The following is a 17,455-nucleotide window of genomic DNA, read 5'->3' as shown; positions in this document are numbered from 1 at the left end:
ATGAAGCAGGACATGAAGAAACTCTGTAAGTGAAGGCAGTGACTCTCTGAAAGGCCGTTAAACATGACACTCTCACACATGCTCAGCAGTTTTCCTCACAGTATCCAACAGTTACAGTTTCTCAGCAGACATCAAATTAATTCTCCGTGAAGCCATTTATTTCTTTAGAAGTCTGAACACTGTACACATTTCACAGCAGTCAGTGTGTAAACAGCTGGAACCTGAAAGTCCATCAGGAGTTTCTTTTTCTTTAGAACATTAAAGATCTGGATGAGTTCAACTCTGATGTTGCTGTGTCCTCTGAAGAAATGAATTTAGTCTGAACACAACTCGTTTCTTTAAATGTTCAGAGGTTTTGTAAAAGCTCATCATTCACTTCCTGACTCCATCAAAAAGCTGCTAAGATGACAACGACTCAGGTCAAGAAATGTCATCTCAGAGTTCCTCACCTGCTTCCGTCATGTCCATCACGAAGATCCCAGTAGAAGCTGAATGCATGAAGGTCAGTTTGTGAAGTAAAATAAAAACTGAAGGCTCTGCCTCCCATTCTACTTGTGAAGATGATGTCAGATTTTTTCAAAACATTTAAATGTCACAGTGTTTCAATTTAGTTCAGTTTTATTTAAACAGTGCACCTCAAGGTGTTTTGAACATCACTACTGGGTAGTAATGCAACCTTGGTCTGCTCACCATCATGACCCGACACACAGTCCTGGAGATGAATTGCGATTCCCGATAATATCGTCCGTGGCTCTTCCCACTGCAGGAAGCAACAGTTTGATACCAGTTAAAGATGGGGAACATGAATACAAATCAAATCATTAAAAATAATATCAAACTTTCCCTCCTTCATACCAAACTTCTCACTTTCCCTTCAGGAACCTAAAAAGAATCCAAATTGACCTGGACTGGTGGGGCAGGTGCTGGGTTCAAACTAGATAGAGGCTCAATGTAGTCTTAAGAAACTGATCAGACACAAATCTTAAAACCAGTCCTTTTGTTTAAACTTGCTTCATGGGTTTAGTAGTAATGTGGCAGCTGTGAAAGACAGCACAGAGGCACTAATCATGGCAGCACAGGAACAAGCTCTGAGCACAAGATCCAAGGAGGCTGGGGTCTATCACACCAGGCAAGACCCCAGGTGCAGGCTGTGTAAAGATGCCCCTGAGACAATCCAGCACATAACAGCAGGGTGCAAGATGCTAGCAGGCAGAATTATTGCGCTAGGATCCTGTGAGACTTCCAGATACAGAAGGACAAACTGGTGATTGTAACCAGCTGGACATAGTGGTGTTGGACAAGCAGAGGAAGATAGACATAGTGATGGATATAGCTGTACCAAGCAGCAGACTTTATATTGCATATCCTGCCATAAATTGTGTATGGTATGATTTATTAAGGTATGATGGAGTGCCTTCTTTCACATTCAGACATGGATTGATCTTGAGCTAGGCGGATGCAGGCCCCCAGTCTGCGTATTGCCTGGTGCATAGAGTTCAGAGCTATAATACAGAGTTCCAATGTGGAGAGTCTTCAGTGTGTATCAACGTCAGCACCACCAAAACTGGACTATTTCAGAGACACAGATGTTTAAACTTTTGGTCTGTTAAGTTTGGCCTTCAGCAGGAACCAAGGGCAGTGATAAGCACCCGCTTTACACGTGTAGCTGTACATGTGTCTGCAGCAGAGTCCCTCTGTGCTGGTCCTGGGCTTTCTGTTCAAACTTAAACATTTAGATCCTGAATGACCTTGTGTGTCCTTGCTTGAACGAGCATTTGTATCAGTTAGTGGGACTGACAGCAAAGGATTATAATGAAATTTATTTTTGAATTATTGATAATTATGTGATTCTCAAACTAGAAACCCTGGATGACCAGCCAGATCCGCACACTTCTCAAAGCCCAGGATGCTGCCTTCAGGTCGGGCGACTGAGTTCTGTACAGGTCTGCTCAACCTGATCTGAAAGAAGCTAAGACGGACCATAAAAGTAGCATAGAGTCCCACCTGTCCAGCAACAACACACGGGGGGTGTGGTTGGGCATACAAGACATCCGAAACCAAAGAGGCTGCACTGTGAAAACAGGAAACTTAAGTGCGCCACTGCTGAAGGAGATAAACACCACAACAGCAGCACCCTGCTCCCATCCTCATCCTCACCTGGTTCCTGCACCGCTCCATTTACTGTAATGGAACACGATGTCAGACGTGTGCTGCTCATGGGGGATGTTAGCTCGCTCGGCGGTAGGCAGAACAGTGGAGCCCCTGAGGGCTAACAGCTGATCCCTGCTGTAAATAATGGGAGGTCAGACCTCCATGTGCTCTCCGGACACAGATGCCGTAAAAATGTGATAAAAAACATGATTGATCCATAAAATTCTGAGATCCATTATGGAGTAGTACAGTCCACAATTTAAAAAACAATAACGAGAAACACAATAACAACAAAGAAAGAGAAAAAAGGACTTCGTCAGGTCGGAGCTGCTGATACTGGCTGCCAGCTCGGAGCGGCGCTGGAAGTAGAAGTACTGAGCATCTCCATCATAGTCAGCAATGGCAGTGAAAACAGGTATTTTTTACAGATATTCAGATAAAAAACAAACAAACAAAAAAAACATTTCAGATTAATATCTCTGAGAAATCAAACTTCACCTTCATTTTTCATTGATATATTTAATCCATATGTAGCTACCGACAGTCCACACAGTGCTCAAATGTGTTTTTATTCATTAATATACAACAGATTTTTTTTTTTTAATTCATGTTTAGCTCAGTTGATCATCATGTGAATGCAGAGAAGCAGGAAAGGAGGAGGGCTGAAACTGCACGTCAGAGATGATTTCACAATTGTACTGATGCTGTTGTGTGTATAAAGAACGATCAGCAGCTTTCAGCCAGCCAAACGCTGTCTATACACACGTAAGTATACAACTGCTCACACAGCATCTCTGTTTGCTCTTTACGTTCCTTTAAATTTGGCAAAAAATTACCCTTTTTTACCCATCTTGAGGTAATCAATTAAAAATCATTTCTCGGTCCAGCATGTTGTACAGTGCGTTCCCAGACAAGTTTCTTGGGGAGGCAGAGAGCATAAAATCTTTATGAGTAGTTCAATTTACAGGTACCTTAATGTGTTTGTGGTTTAAGGAGGAAGAGATGGAGACTATGAAGACTCTGCTGAAGGTTTATCTGCTGCTGCTGATCGGACCTCCCTTCACTCTGGTAACGCTTCGTATTCTCTTTTGTGTCCAGTCTGTGTGAAAATGTGCTCTCTGCAGCTTTTCAGTTTTTCACACATTTATTTCATCGTGTGGGGTCAAACTTACTTTTTAGCATAAAATACAAAAACATTCAGAACAATTCAAATTTAATTAGCTACACATTTTAAAAAAAAACAACTAACGATCTGTTTAGTAGCAAAATCATGTCATTTTATTATATCTCAGAAAAAACTGTAAATGTAGACAAAGTAGTAATGCTACAGCAGTTTCAGCTGCCATGCACATTCCTGATTTCAAACTTTTAAAACAGTTTTTAAATCTTTCTGTTTACTCATTAATCTTTTAACTTTGACGCAGCAACAAACAGTGGGCAAGTACATCACCGAGCTCCAGGTGTCTCTGGATGAAGCTGAAGAGGCGTGTCTTAGCAGTCAAGGTTTCAGCAAAATCGATGTTGATCTGAACAAAGGAGCTGAAGGAAAATACATCTACCTTTGGTACAAAACAGGCAGCAGCTCACCAATCACCAAATTCATGTCTCTATAGAAGCAAGGGAGGAAGCCCTGATGTTCGCATTTGGATGGGAGAGACTGGCCTGTGATCTGAACCGGAAAGCTAGAGGAAAATGGATCTACCTGTGGGTGAAGAGGGAGAGACCAACATACATCTGTGACATCACTGCCAATGCTGACTATGATGGAGATGCTGACTACTTCCGGAACGGCTACATCAGAGTGGACGAAGATACCAACAGAGGTGCAGGAGGATCCTTTGTCTTCATCTGGTACCGTCAGACCAATAACTCTCAAAGAGCCATCACAGATCTGCAGATCTCCATTAATGATATAGAGAAGATGTTGTTTCCGTATATGGGCTTTACAAGGGTAACTACTGATCTAAGCAAGGGGGCAGGAGGAAGTTACGTGTACCTGTGGTACAACAAAGGCTCCAGTCGTCCCATTCGGGCGGTCTCTGTGATCGTCAACACAGCAGCTGTGGAGGCGTACAGCAATCCCAGGGTCTTCATTAGACAAAAAAACCTCAACAGTGGGAACGAAGGTAATACACTGTACCTGACCTTCAGTTCGTTTTAGTAACAGGAATGCTCACTGGGCAGAAACCAAAGAGTCTATGGTGTTCCTATTCAACCAGTTTGATTGTTTTTCTTTCCTTTCTGAAATGATTTGACTCCAACAATGATCATTGATCCTACAGTCAATCTGTTCGATTAGCTCTGTCTCGCTGTATTCTGATGATTGTCACTGTTTCAATAAAGTCTGTTCAGAATATGAAATATCTTTGTGTCATGTGTAAAACCTCGGTTCATGTCAAGAGAATCTGAAGAAGTGAGAGAAGAGAGCAGCTCAGCAGGATCACTGCATGACTTCATTTAGCAGAAACTTCACTGTGTGGACATCACGAGTTTACTTCTCATTATTCTCTGTGTCAGGGTAACAGGACAGCTAAAGAATGATTCACAGGTACCAGCCCCAGAAACACCGCCCCGAGGCAGCCACCACCCTGAAAGGAAGAGTAGCCAATCACCGATACTCAGAACTCTGTATTACTGGAGCTGTTACTGTATGTTTTACTGATATTTTACTTTTTATTAACATGAGTATTATTGGTAGCAGTAGTTGTAGAATTAGCAGTGTCGGGTAATTTCCTATAAAAACCAGTTCAAAACAGGGTGCACGTTAAGAACAGTTACCACATGAACCATTATACACACTCCAATATATATAATGTTCTAACGCATGACAAAACTTCAATTTATTTTTTTTATTTTTTTAACTTTTTATTTGGTACTTTTCCAAATTTATAGTACATGCAAACAAAAATATGAAAAAGGAACACAAAAGAAACAAATAAAAGGTATAAAGCACACCTAATCTGTGGGGAAAAGAAAACAAAGAATAATTTTACACCTATATATAGAGATGGGGCCAGGGAATACCCAAAGCAGGGGCGATTTTAACCCATTTGGAGGGTGCTTCAGCACCCCCAAAAATGAATCAAAGCACCCCCAAAGATTTCTTGCTTGTTTTTTATACTTTTTCGACAATATTTGCTGTTTGTGTGACATACTACTAAAAATATAAAAAGCATACAGTACTTGGTTGAGACCAATGTTCCCTCGAAGCTACGCACGTGCGCAATTGCGCACTGCTGGCATGGTCTCTGTGCACAGAAAATCTGTGTTGCGCACAAAAAAAAAAAAAAAATGACAGTACCTGAATTGAAATTCAAAATTAAAACTTTAACAATTCTGTTTTCCAGTGTTAGTCAGTGAGTGACTGGCTGCTCCTGTATGGGATCAGAACGATGCCACCTTATCCCACAGTCCAGCCAATGATGCGATTCACATTCGTATATACGCAGCTAATCAACGTGGTTGACAGGCTATGACAGCGTCCTTATGTGCCGACCCCGTTGTTTTAGCGAGCAAAGCGGCTGATGTGGAGTGAAGCCACGTTAATGACAACGTGTACAACCATTGGAGATGTGAGCAGGACAGACGGAACAACTGACGGACAAAGTGTGGACTTTATACCAGTTTTTAAATTGTGTTGATCGGCCACGTAAAACCAGCGTTATGATAAAAATATCTGCAATGTTTGGTTTTCTTCCTGAATACTGTCGTTGTTTATATTTACTGCGGGAAGAAACGATAAAAACGGCATTTTATAAGAAAAAAAGCTCGAAAGCCTGTGAGAAAAGACAAAACCCCCCGCTTCCACTTTCATATTCGTCCAAAAAAAGTACCATGTCGACCAATCAAAAAATGATATGGCAACGATGCATCTAGTTGTTAAGAAACGGGGGGAGTTTTAGGAGTGATGGTGGTGTTTTGAGATGTGAGAGATTTGCGATGTTTAGCACAAATCTTGTGTAGTTAGTGTGTAGTGTAGTCAATAGTTTTGTTGTGTGTGTCAGAACAATGAGGCGACTGCTGAGTGTTACAGGTGTTACAGCAGTGATACATCTGCTGCTGTCAGGCCTGCAGGTATCAGGCTGTTGTTCTCCTTCATCTCATAGTGGACAGAAATTAGTTTTTGGAGTGGCACAAATAATTTGTGTGGCATCAGATTTGATGCAGAACAGCTGATTGTTCTGTAAATAGTTTGAAATGTTTGTTTTAAAAAAAAAACGCCTTGGCTGCATTTAAAATAATAGCTGCAAAAAATCCTGTTGTTTGCATAACTGAGTAACTTTTTTGAAGAAGTAACTATATGATTAATTGTCCAGCATTGGTCATTATTTACTGTATTTTGCAGACAGAGTTACAGACTCTCTCCCAGACCACAGACTCATAATACAAGTCAGAGCTTTATATAAAAAAAAAGTTGTGTTTTCAAAATTGGAGTTTAAGTTATTTTTACTTCCAATAGTCTTAACAAGGTCAATGACTAGATTTTTTTTAACATTTTCATTGTAAGTGGGCTAAAGCAGTTAATTAAAGGTAGTCTAACATAAATGTAAATGCTGTAATTTGGTTTTATTTTTAATAAACATGTAACTTGGGTGGATTCGATGCTGGCGTGACCATAGTGCACACGTCTGATGTCGCAGTGGTCCAATGGACCGCTCAGGGAGTTTGCGTGTTCACTCAGACGCATGAAAAATTAGAGGGAACATTGGTTGAGATGTAACATTTTAACAACAAAAGTATAGATACTCCCCCCTCCCAAAATGTTTTCTTCCAGCTCACCTCTCCCCTACTCTGACTCTAGCACTGTCTGCCAGAGGGATGGTGGCTGAGACGCAGCGGAGCGGAGGTGTAAGTGCCTGGCTTAAAACAGGACATATTAGCTGCATTTAACCTTCAGGTACTCTTTAAATAGTTGGGTAGGGATCAGACCATGTTTCTTTTAAGCTGAAAAGCATTACACCAGGTAACCTGCAGTGTTGAAAACTTGTTTTTCTACGATGTTTGCTACCCTACAATCCGTCCTGCTCTCTAGTAAAATCAGCGACATTTGGCCGTCCTGTTGCTCCCATTGAAATTTATAAAGTAGCCTGCTGTTCTTACCACTGTCCTGTTTGAAATGGATATCCTTTATTAGATGTTCATGTGGTTTGGTTATTTGCCTTTTGGTCTAAAATACACTGAGAGAGGACTTTTTGTTAGTGATCTTAATAGAATTTTTTCATATTAATGTAATTTATCATCTAATTGAATACAATCTACTTGTGTATGATTGTCAGTCCAAAGAGGGAGAGAGGAAAGAGGGAACGTGAGGAGAAAGTACAAGGTCAGGAAGAACCAGGTAAGCAAACAGACAGAGAACAGTGACGGGCAGAAACTGTTGAACTGACAAAGAGAAAAAACCTGATTTTACTCACAATCTGAAGTTGTGTTCTCTCTATATTAAAGCTGCTGTACAGAATCTGCTAAACAAACTGGGTTGAAACATTTTGAGCCTCTTTAACAACTTTCCAACATAACATTATCATTGATCGGGGAGATTGAAATTCATGATATATTTTTATGTGGTTCAGCCACAACTCTACTGAAACCTCAGTCAGTAATCGCCAACTTTTGGACCGTCCAGTTGTCTGTATGACTGCTGCAGTACTTACATCACATTTGCTCACTATCAGAAATGCCAAACAGCCCTGGTGGAGTGAGGAGCTGTAAAGAGAAGCAGAAGCTCTGTTTCTAAAAATGTTTTAAGCTTGTTTCAAAGATTCTGTACAGCAGCTTTAAATGTTTTCCAAAAGCACACATACACTTGTCAGTGTTTCTCACTTTTGTGTTTCAACTTTTTACAGTATGTACCAAGGACCACTATGAAAGCATGAAACTCATAAATCTTACAACACAAAATTAGTTTCTGCAGTAAAGATTTTTTTTTTTATGTATCCAAAAAATGCCCTCAGTTTACTTTTTACTCACTATGAGCATCATTCATTATTCTCCCCCAGTAATGAAGGTTAGGATATGTATTTTTTATTCCAATCCATTCTTCTTTAGCAGCATTTAAATAACCTTTATCAGATTTGATGGTTTTGTTACAGACTTTAAAAAAAGTGTTTTGCTTTTCTTTCACAAATGTTGGGATTAAATTGTGTTAAAATGTACAAAACAGTGATGTCATGTTTTGTGACGAGGACCCAGGCACAGAGAGACTTGATGAATTTAAGAATCTTATGATTTAATAAAGAAATTTGCAGACTTGCACAGAGATGGTAAAATTATTATGACTGATAACGGAGATGGAGATGAAGACAACAGACGATGAGGACAGGGAGGAACAGGGGTTTAAATGCACCAAGGAGACAGTCACAGGGAACTCGGGACAACTGGAGACATTTAAGGATGCAGGGACTGACAGAGACAGTCTCATCGTGGCGAGTAAAGTTTATCTTGCCTGGCTGGGCAGCTCTCTGGGTGCTCAGCACCCCCAAAGCTCTGATCCTAGAATCGCCCCTGATTAGCACTAAGGTGACATTGGATGTCCTGGTGGTTTTTGTCCATAAAACTACTCATCTAAGATTAACACAAAATTATTATTATTATGTGCTTGATGTGCCTCACCTCTGGCCCTGGCTTTTCCCGTCTGACTGCACTAGGACATATTGCCACCTGATAAAATAACACATTGATTCCTGCCATATAAAAAGTCAGACTTGGCAATTCAGATTCTTTGTCAAATGTTCACTAATGAATCAATTTACATCAGCAATGGGATGGGTTTAAGGGGAACAGGTGGCACCATCTGATCAGTCTTACCCACAATCTGGAAAATCCTGCATGTTTTACAATCTGGCGACATCTTTCTTCAGACCTTCAGACCAAAATGCTGAAGAATGTTGACATTGGTTTTAGTGATTCCTAAATGACCTGACCAGATGGTGATCATGCTCAAGCTGCAATGTGCCACCACAATATCCCTCAGGAAGGACTACTTGGTGTACCACCTTCCAACCTTCATCCCGGTGAATGCAACCTTCCTGCTCTAAAGGTCTTGAGACCTATTTCTTTAGCAGTAACCCATGCTCAATATAAAACTTGTGCCTTTTTATTGTTTAGATTTTAGATTTAAGTATTTATTGTCATTGTCAGGAACAATGAAATTGCGTTTGGGGCTTCCATACAACCCATAAATACAATAATGAAGAAAATAATAAATACCACTTAAAACCCAAGTGTAAAAATTTAACCCAGTGTGACTCCAGTGCAATAAGACAATCCTTAGCAACAACATGAGAAAATGACAAGTAATGTTCATAAGAAATTCAGACAAAGACCTGAGAAACGTGACAAAGTACAACAATGCAACCCATTCAATATTATTGTACTGTGAGATATGATGTCAGATATGATAGTTATCTATTTAAGAAAGAGGGGGGGGGGGGGGAGCAGGAGGGGGGAAAGAGAATAAAGATATGATGCACCAATGCAGACCAGTTCAGTGCTATTAAGAAGTTGGATATGGTTATTGTCCGTGAGAGGGCGGCAGAGAGTTCAGGAGCCTCACAGCCTGTGGATACAGGCTGTTGGCCAGTCTGGATGTTCTGGCCTGTATAGACCTGTACCTTCTCCCTGAGGGCAGCAGATGGAAAAGGTGGCGTGCAGGGTGATGTTGGTCCCGCAGGATACTGTGCACCCTCCTCAGACAGCGAGTGGGGAAGATATTACTAATCTCTGGCAGACTTGTTCCAATAATTCTGCCAGCTTCTTTCACCACCCGCTGGAGTGCTTGCTGATCGGCCTTGGTGCAGCTGGGGAACCACACTAGAAATCCATACATCAGAACGCTGCTGATGGCACAGTTGTAGAAGTTCAACATCAGAGATCTGGGAATGTGTGCGCGCCGCAGTCTCCTCAGGTAGTAGAGGCGCTGTTGGGCCTTCCGTGCAGCTGAGGTGATATGGTTGCCCCAGGACAGGTCCTCGGTCACAGTTACCCCCAAGAATTTAAAACTGCTCACCCTCTCCACTGCCTCACTGCCAATGAAGAGAGGCAGATGGTTGTTATGACCCTTCTTCCGGAAATCTACAATGATCTCCTTGGTCTTTTTGGTGTTTAAGACCAAGTTATTGTCGTGGCACCATGACTCTAGTTGTTGCACCTCTGTCCTATAGTTTGTCTCATCATTGTTGGATATAAGTCCGAGCACTGTAGTGTCATCTGCAAACTTAACAATGAGATTGGACGCGCAGGAGGAAATACAGTCATGGGTGAAGAGAGTGTATAGCAGAGGGCTCAGAAGACACCCCTGAGGGGCACCGGTGTTGACCACAAGGGTGGAAGAGGTGTTCTTACCCACTCTGACACTCTGTCTACGGTTAGTGAGGAAGTCCACAATCCAGTTGCACAGAGAGGAGTTAAGTCCCAGTTGGTGGAGTTTGGGACGGAGTTTGTATGGCCGGATGGTATTAAAAGCCGAGCTGTAGTCTATAAAGAGGAGCCGTGCATAGGTGTTCCTGTGTTCCAAGTGCTTCAGTAATGTGTGCAGCACTGTGGCGATCGCATCCTCGGTTGACCGGTTCTCCTTGTATGCAAACTGGTGCGGGTCCAGGGATGGTGGAAGAGCAGCTCTGATGTGTTTAATGACCAGTCTCTCCAGGCATTTGGCGGGAATGGGGGTGAGTGCCACAGGTCTGAAATCGTTCAGACATGTGACATTTGACTGTTTTGGGATGGGAACGATGGTTGCTGCTTTGAAACAGGATGGCACCAGTGAACAGGACAACGAGGTGTTATATATAGAGGTGAAGACATCCGCCAGGTCCGCAGCACAGTCTTTTAGCACCCGGCCCAGCACTCCATCCGGCCCGGCCGCCTTCCTGGTGTTAATGCTCCGGAACACACGCCTCAGCTCATGAGTGCTCAGGACTGGAGCAGGGTCGGTTGAGGGGAGAGGGGGCAGGACAGGGTCGGTGTTCTCCCTATCAAAACGGGCATAAAAGAGATTTAGATCCTCAGCCAGAGTAGAACTTTCGGCTGAGGGTGATGGTGTTCTCCTTTTGTAGTCCGTGATAGCCCTGATGCCCTCCCAGACCTGCCTTGGGTTTGTGTTGTTCTCAAACCTGGCCTCGATCCGCCTCCTGTGCTGCTGCTTGGCAGTCTTGATGCCTCTTCTCAGGTTGGCCCTGGCAGCACTGTATGCCTCCTGGTCCCCGGATTTGAAAGCGTTGTTCCTCGTTCGAATAAGTTGTCGAACTCCGTGTGTCATCCAGGGTGGATTATTAGGGAACACACGGAGTCGTTTCCAAGTTGTTACATTGTCCACACAGAAACAGATGTAGTCCAAGACAGTGGAGGTGTAACTGTCCAATGCGACACGATTGTCAGTGTCCTGCACCTTGAATACATCCCAGTCTGTGCAGTGGAAGCAGTCCTGAAGCATCGGAATAGCATCCTGCGGCCATGTTCTCACGGTTTTGGTTGTAATCCCAGTGCTCTTGATCTTTTGTGTGTATATTGGGTGTAGCAGAAGGGAGAGATGGTCTGACAGACCCAGGTGGGGATAAGCCTGGGCTCTGTATGCATTCGCCATGTTGGTGTACACCTGGTCCAACGTTCTATCTCCTCTGGTAGCACACTTCACATTACGGTGGAAATTGTGAAGTACAGATTTCAGGTCCGCGTGGTTAAAATCCCCAGCCGCAATAAAGACACTGTCCGGGTGTGCTACCAGGCTGTTATTGATGCTGCTGCTCAATTGTGCTAACGCTAGCTTAGCATTAGCATCTGGTGGAATGTAAACAGCGCAGATGTAAACGGCAGAAAATTCCCGAGGGAGATAGAATGGACGGCACTTTAACACCAACAGTTCTATCTCTGTACTGCACAGTCTTTCCGTTACCGTGACGTTCGTGCACCAAAAGTTGTTAATATAGATGCACAGCCCCCCGCCGGTCTTCTTGCCCGAGTCCGCAGACCTGTCGGCTCGATAGGCGGTGCGGCCTGCTAGATCAATAGCCGCATCGGGAATGGCGCTGTCCAGCCAGGTTTCAGTGAAAATCATGCACGAACAGTTATTAAAAGTCCGTCGAGTGGCGATCTGCAGTCGTATTTCATCCAGTTTGTAACGGATTGAACGGGCATTGGAGAGGAATATGGTCGGGAGTGGTGGTTTAAACGGACTAGTCTTTAGCCGTGCCCACAGGCCTCCCCGCCTGCCTCTCTTCTGCCTCCGCTCGCAAAAATGGCGCCGGTGAGGTCGGCTGCCGTGCTGGATGCTCTGCCCTAACTTCTCCACTTTTTGCAGTTTTTTCGTCACTTTTTGCTATATCTGCGATAATCTTGCATGGGCATCATGCAAAACACACAAATCCGCTACAGTAGAGACACTTTGGTTTCTATTGGTCTGCAATACACGAACATTTCACCATGTTTAACTCCGGACCCAACCTGGCCAAAGGAGATCCTGAGAGAGAACAAAGGACGCGACCCTAAGCGACGGCCTCGAGGTAAAAGAGCCGGCATCAGGAACAGGCTACGGGCTCGCGCACACCGCGCACCCATGCCCAGTATCCTGCTAGCCAATGTTCAATCCATCGAGAACAAGCTTGATGACCTCAGAGCCAGAATCAAGTTCCAGAGAGACATTCGGGACTGCAACCTCCTCTGCTTCACCGAGACTTGGCTGAACCCAGCGATACCAGACCACGCCGTGCAGCCGACGGGGTTCTTTTCGGTTTACCGCATGGACAGGACAATGGAGTCGGGGAAGAAAAGAGGTGGTGGAGTGTGTTTGATGGTGAACAACAGATGGTGCGACAGCACAAACATCTCCCCACTCACACGCTCTTGCTCGCCCAATCTGGAGCTTTTGATCGTTAAGTGTCGCCCTTTCTATCTCCCTCGGGAATTCACTGCGGTCATTGCCTGCACTGTTTACATTCCGCCTCACGCGGACTCGGACACTGCCTTATGTGAGCTACATGAGGCTCTCACACATCAACAAACACTTCACCGAGATGCCGCACTCATTGTTATGGGAGATTTTAACAGAGTGAATCTCAAAAGGACATTTCACAACCTTCACCAGCACATCAACTGCCCCACCCGGGGCACGAGGACATTAGACCACTGCTACACCCCGTTCAAGAACTGTTATAAGGCTCAACCCCTGCCGGCATTTGGAAAATCGGACCATTCCGCCATCTTCCTCATACCTGCTTACAAACAAAGGCTAAAGCAGCAACCACCAATCAGGAGGGAGGTCGCTCGCTGGACGGACCAATCGGTGGCCGCGTTGCAGGACGCACTGGATGACGCAGACTGGGACATGTTTTGGCGCAGCTCTGATGACATCAACATGTTTACGAAAGCGGTTGTGGGATTTATCGGGAAACTAGCGGACGACACAGCAGAAAGAACTATCATCCGAACGTTTCCCAACCAGAAGCCGTGGGTGGATAAAAACATCCGCGACGCTCTGAGATCACGCACCGCTGCCTACAATGAAGGGCTCATCTCCGGTAATATGGACCTATACAAGGCTGCATCCTACAATGTGCGCAGCGCGGTCAGAAAGGCAAAGCGGAGCTATGGGGAAAAACTAGAGTCACAGCTACGACAGTGCGACTCTAGGAGCCTGTGGAAAGGACTGCGGACTATAACGGACTATAAACGACCAGCTTCTTCAATGATGAATGCAGATGCTTCACTGGCTGATGAGCTGAACACGTTTTATGCTCGCTTCGACGCCGCAGCAATTAAAACAACAAACGGCTGCGCGCGCTCGGAGTGCACCAGTGAAGAAAAGGCATTCGTCATCACAGAGCATGCCGCGAGGAACACCTTCAGGAGGGTGAACACCAGGAAGGCAGCAGGACCAGATGCAATCCCTGGCCGGGTCCTGAGAGCCTGCACTGACCAGCTAGCACCAGTGTTCACGGAGATCTTCAACCTCTCCCTGGCCCAAGCTGTGGTTCCCACGTGCTTCAAACGGTCCATTATTGTCCCTGTTCCAAAGAAACAACAGCCCGCTTGCCACAATGACTACCGTCCAGTAGCACTGACTTCAATTGTGATGAAGTGTTTTGAAAGACTGATGAGAGATCACATCACTTCTTCACTTCCTGCCACCATCGACTCACTTCAGTTTGCTTACCGGACTAATCGTTCCACAGACGATGCCATATCTCACCTGCTCCACACATCCCTGAGTCACCTGGACACTGGCAGAGGGAATTATGTTAGGATGCTGTTCGTGGACTACAGTTCAGCATTCAACACAATAATTCCCTCTAAGCTTTTCACCAAGTTGACGGATCTAGGACTCAGCTCATCACTGTGTCAGTGGATCCTCAACTTCCTCACAGACAGACCCCAATGAGTGAGGGTGGGAAAACAAGTCTCCCCCTCCATCTCACTCAGCACTGGAGTGCCTCAGGGCTGTGTTTTAAGCCCTCTGCTGTACTCACTGTACACTTATGACTGTGTAGCCACATCAGACACCACCTCCATTGTCAAGTTTGCTGACGACACTGCTGTTGTGGGCCTGATCTCAGACAACATCGAGATGGCCTACCTGGAGGAGATTAGGAACCTGGAGACCTGGTGCCAGGAGAATAACCTCCACCTAAACATCAGCAAGACTAAGGAGCTGATCGTGGACTTCACTACAAAGCAGGCGAGGAATTACAAACCCCTCATCATCAGTGGCACATCAGTGGAGAGAGTGGACAGTTTCCGATACCTGGGTGTCCACATCACTCAGGACCTGTCATGGTCCTGTCACATCAACACCCTGGTTAAGAAAGCCCGTCAGCGTCTCTTCTTCCTCAGAAGACTTAGAGACTTCCATCTGCCACTGAAGGTGCTCAAGAACTTCTACTCCTGCACCATCGAGAGCGTCCTGACGTCAAACATCTGCACCTGGTTTGGGAACAGCACCAAGCAGGACAGACGAGATCTGCAAAGGGTGGTGCGCTCGGCAGAACGCATCATTCAATCAGAGCTCCCTGACCTGCTGTCCATCTACACCAAGCGGTGCAAGTCCAAAGCTAGGAAGATTATGATGGACCTCTCCCATCCCAACAATGGACTCTTCTCACTGTTGAGGTCTGGGAAGCGCTTCCGCTCCCTTAAGGCCAAAACAGAGAGAATGAGGAGGAGCTTCTTCCCACAGGCTATTCGGGGCCTGAACCAGGTGCAGGACTGGACTCTCCCAAACACGTCACTATAAGACTGGACTCTCACACACGTCACCACACGCACCACCACACATTTCCTATAATCCTATAATTCCTATAATTTATAATCCTTATCTTTATAATCTCTTCTGCTATTTGCACATTCTTTAATGTAAATTCCTAAGTTACTTTGTAAATTTTTGTAGTAAATTGTAAATATTGTAAAACTTTTCTTCTGTCATTTAATGGTCGGGCATTGTACAGCTACAAGCATTTCACCCCCATGTCATACTGTGTATGGTTGTGTGTGTGTGACAAATAAAATTTGAATTTTGAATTTGAACGTCTCCTCCTGCGGCTTGCTGTTGCGGGTAGCCCCGGGGGTTGCTTAACGATCTCCGGGGGGATGAGATACTCGGATGTTAGTTGAAGATCTCCACGGCTTAGTTGTAGTAGATCATCTCTGTTGTATTGAAGTAACCCCAGGCTGTGTGAAATAATACCCAGTACCACCAAAAGTGCAAAGTGTTTGCCTATTTTACCTCTTTAAAACACTTTTTGAGTGTTTGATCCTTTTTCTGAGCATATGGCTCAAAGACTCACGTGAGGAAGAACCTCAGAGTAGCTGGATTCTGCTCATCGAGTCCTGATTTGAAAGGCAGCTCTCAAGCTATTTGTACACACAAACTCATCCAGGAAAAGATGGTTGGATAGATGTGTGACCGTGATGCACAAACACTTCACATTACACACACATCCTACAGTGGTGATCACACCCCTGCTAAAACTGGCTACATTATTCTATGATCCACCTCAGTTAGAATAGGTCCAAGAACAGTCTCACTCAAGTTCACTTCTGCCAGCTTATGTACTTGCGATCCGGTAAGGACACAAACAGAACCAAATGATTGATCATAAGGGCAACGATGGAGGAGGATCTCTGGAACAGAAGGACGGGTAAGTGAGGGCGAGGCTAAAGGTGAGCAGTGATTGTAGTGGCCTTTGCTCACATGCAGGCTGAGATTGAGACACTTGGAGGACGTTGCCTGTGGAACTGAAGCACAGAGAAACTAAATTACACACGCAGACTACAGGCACAACGCTAAACTCCAGGGAGGCCTAGTTGCCGCCATAGGTAGTAGGCCAAACTGGCAATAAGTGGATGACAGTGCTGGCCTAAAGAATCCTTCTGCTGATTGATCGTGGATGAGATACAGGTACGGAACCGAAAGCTCCGCCCCTGAGGTGAACCCCGTGACCACACCAACTCAGGCTGGAAAATTTCCAGACACTCCCACAGACCGAGACAGCCTCACTATGAACACATGAAGAAAGTTTATGGATGTGGTGGCTCCACAAATTCGAGGACTTAATACAAAGTACTTTGCTTTTTGTTGTTGTGAACTTCTGATGAACCTCTTTGTTGGTTTGAACTTCCTGTTTCTGCATTCAGAGTCCTGCGTTTTGGTCCTGCATCCACCCTGATCATGTATTTCTCTTTGATTCTGCTTCCTCTCACCTGTTTCAAACTGTCTCCATGGAAAGAGCACTGAAACACCTGAAAGACATCTGTGTAAACGAGGACATAAATGGAAGACTGGGCTGGGTGAGTGGGACGGATCTCAGTACTCACAGTTCATAAAGACATTCAGCTGCTGAACAGCAAAACATTCAAACATGGGCGATGTCTGTGTTTGATGAAGCAAATGAAAGTGTTGCTTCAAGGACAGAGAGCTGATAAAGCGCTGAGGTCAGCAATGGAAATGATGAGATTTGGTTAGACTGACAGATGAAGCTTCATGTTCATTTACCTCCATGTGAAGCTTAGAAGAGAGAAACCGTTATCCAGCTGAGCTGCTGTTTATCAACCATTTCATGTTGTTGGTAGCACAGAGTTGCCCCGGTGGATACGAGGAAGAGTCAGAGTGCTGTGTGGCTGTGATGTGACAGCATCAGGTCACTAGTTTAAATATTCTTACTGTGATTTTGATTCATGAAGCAGCACAAAATCAAATATTTGGCTTGTTGCACAAACTCTTTGTCCACTGGACTCTGATCAACAACGTGACAGGAGTACCAGGACCACACCTGCTCACTCCCTCATGCTCTCACTGTGTGCTGGATGGAGACAGTGAGCA

General features: G+C 44.6%; 1 protein-coding gene and 1 pseudogene across 1 annotated transcript in view; one reads left to right on the top strand and one right to left on the bottom strand.

Moving 5' to 3' along the window:
- LOC146673023 (NACHT, LRR and PYD domains-containing protein 3-like) overlaps positions 1-17,455 on the bottom strand; it is a 505,210-nt gene that overhangs the window by 173,646 nt on the left and 314,109 nt on the right. The window lies entirely within an intron of this gene.
- LOC146673042 (uncharacterized) lies at positions 461-4,312 on the top strand (annotated as a pseudogene).

Source organism: Rhamphochromis longiceps, linkage group LG3 (genome assembly GCF_057381845.1).
Source record: "Rhamphochromis longiceps isolate RC_006_pf linkage group LG3, R_longiceps_female_GT1.1, whole genome shotgun sequence".
Lineage (NCBI taxonomy): Eukaryota > Metazoa > Chordata > Actinopteri > Cichliformes > Cichlidae > Rhamphochromis > Rhamphochromis longiceps.
This window is presented reverse-complemented; position numbering and strand designations above follow the sequence as displayed.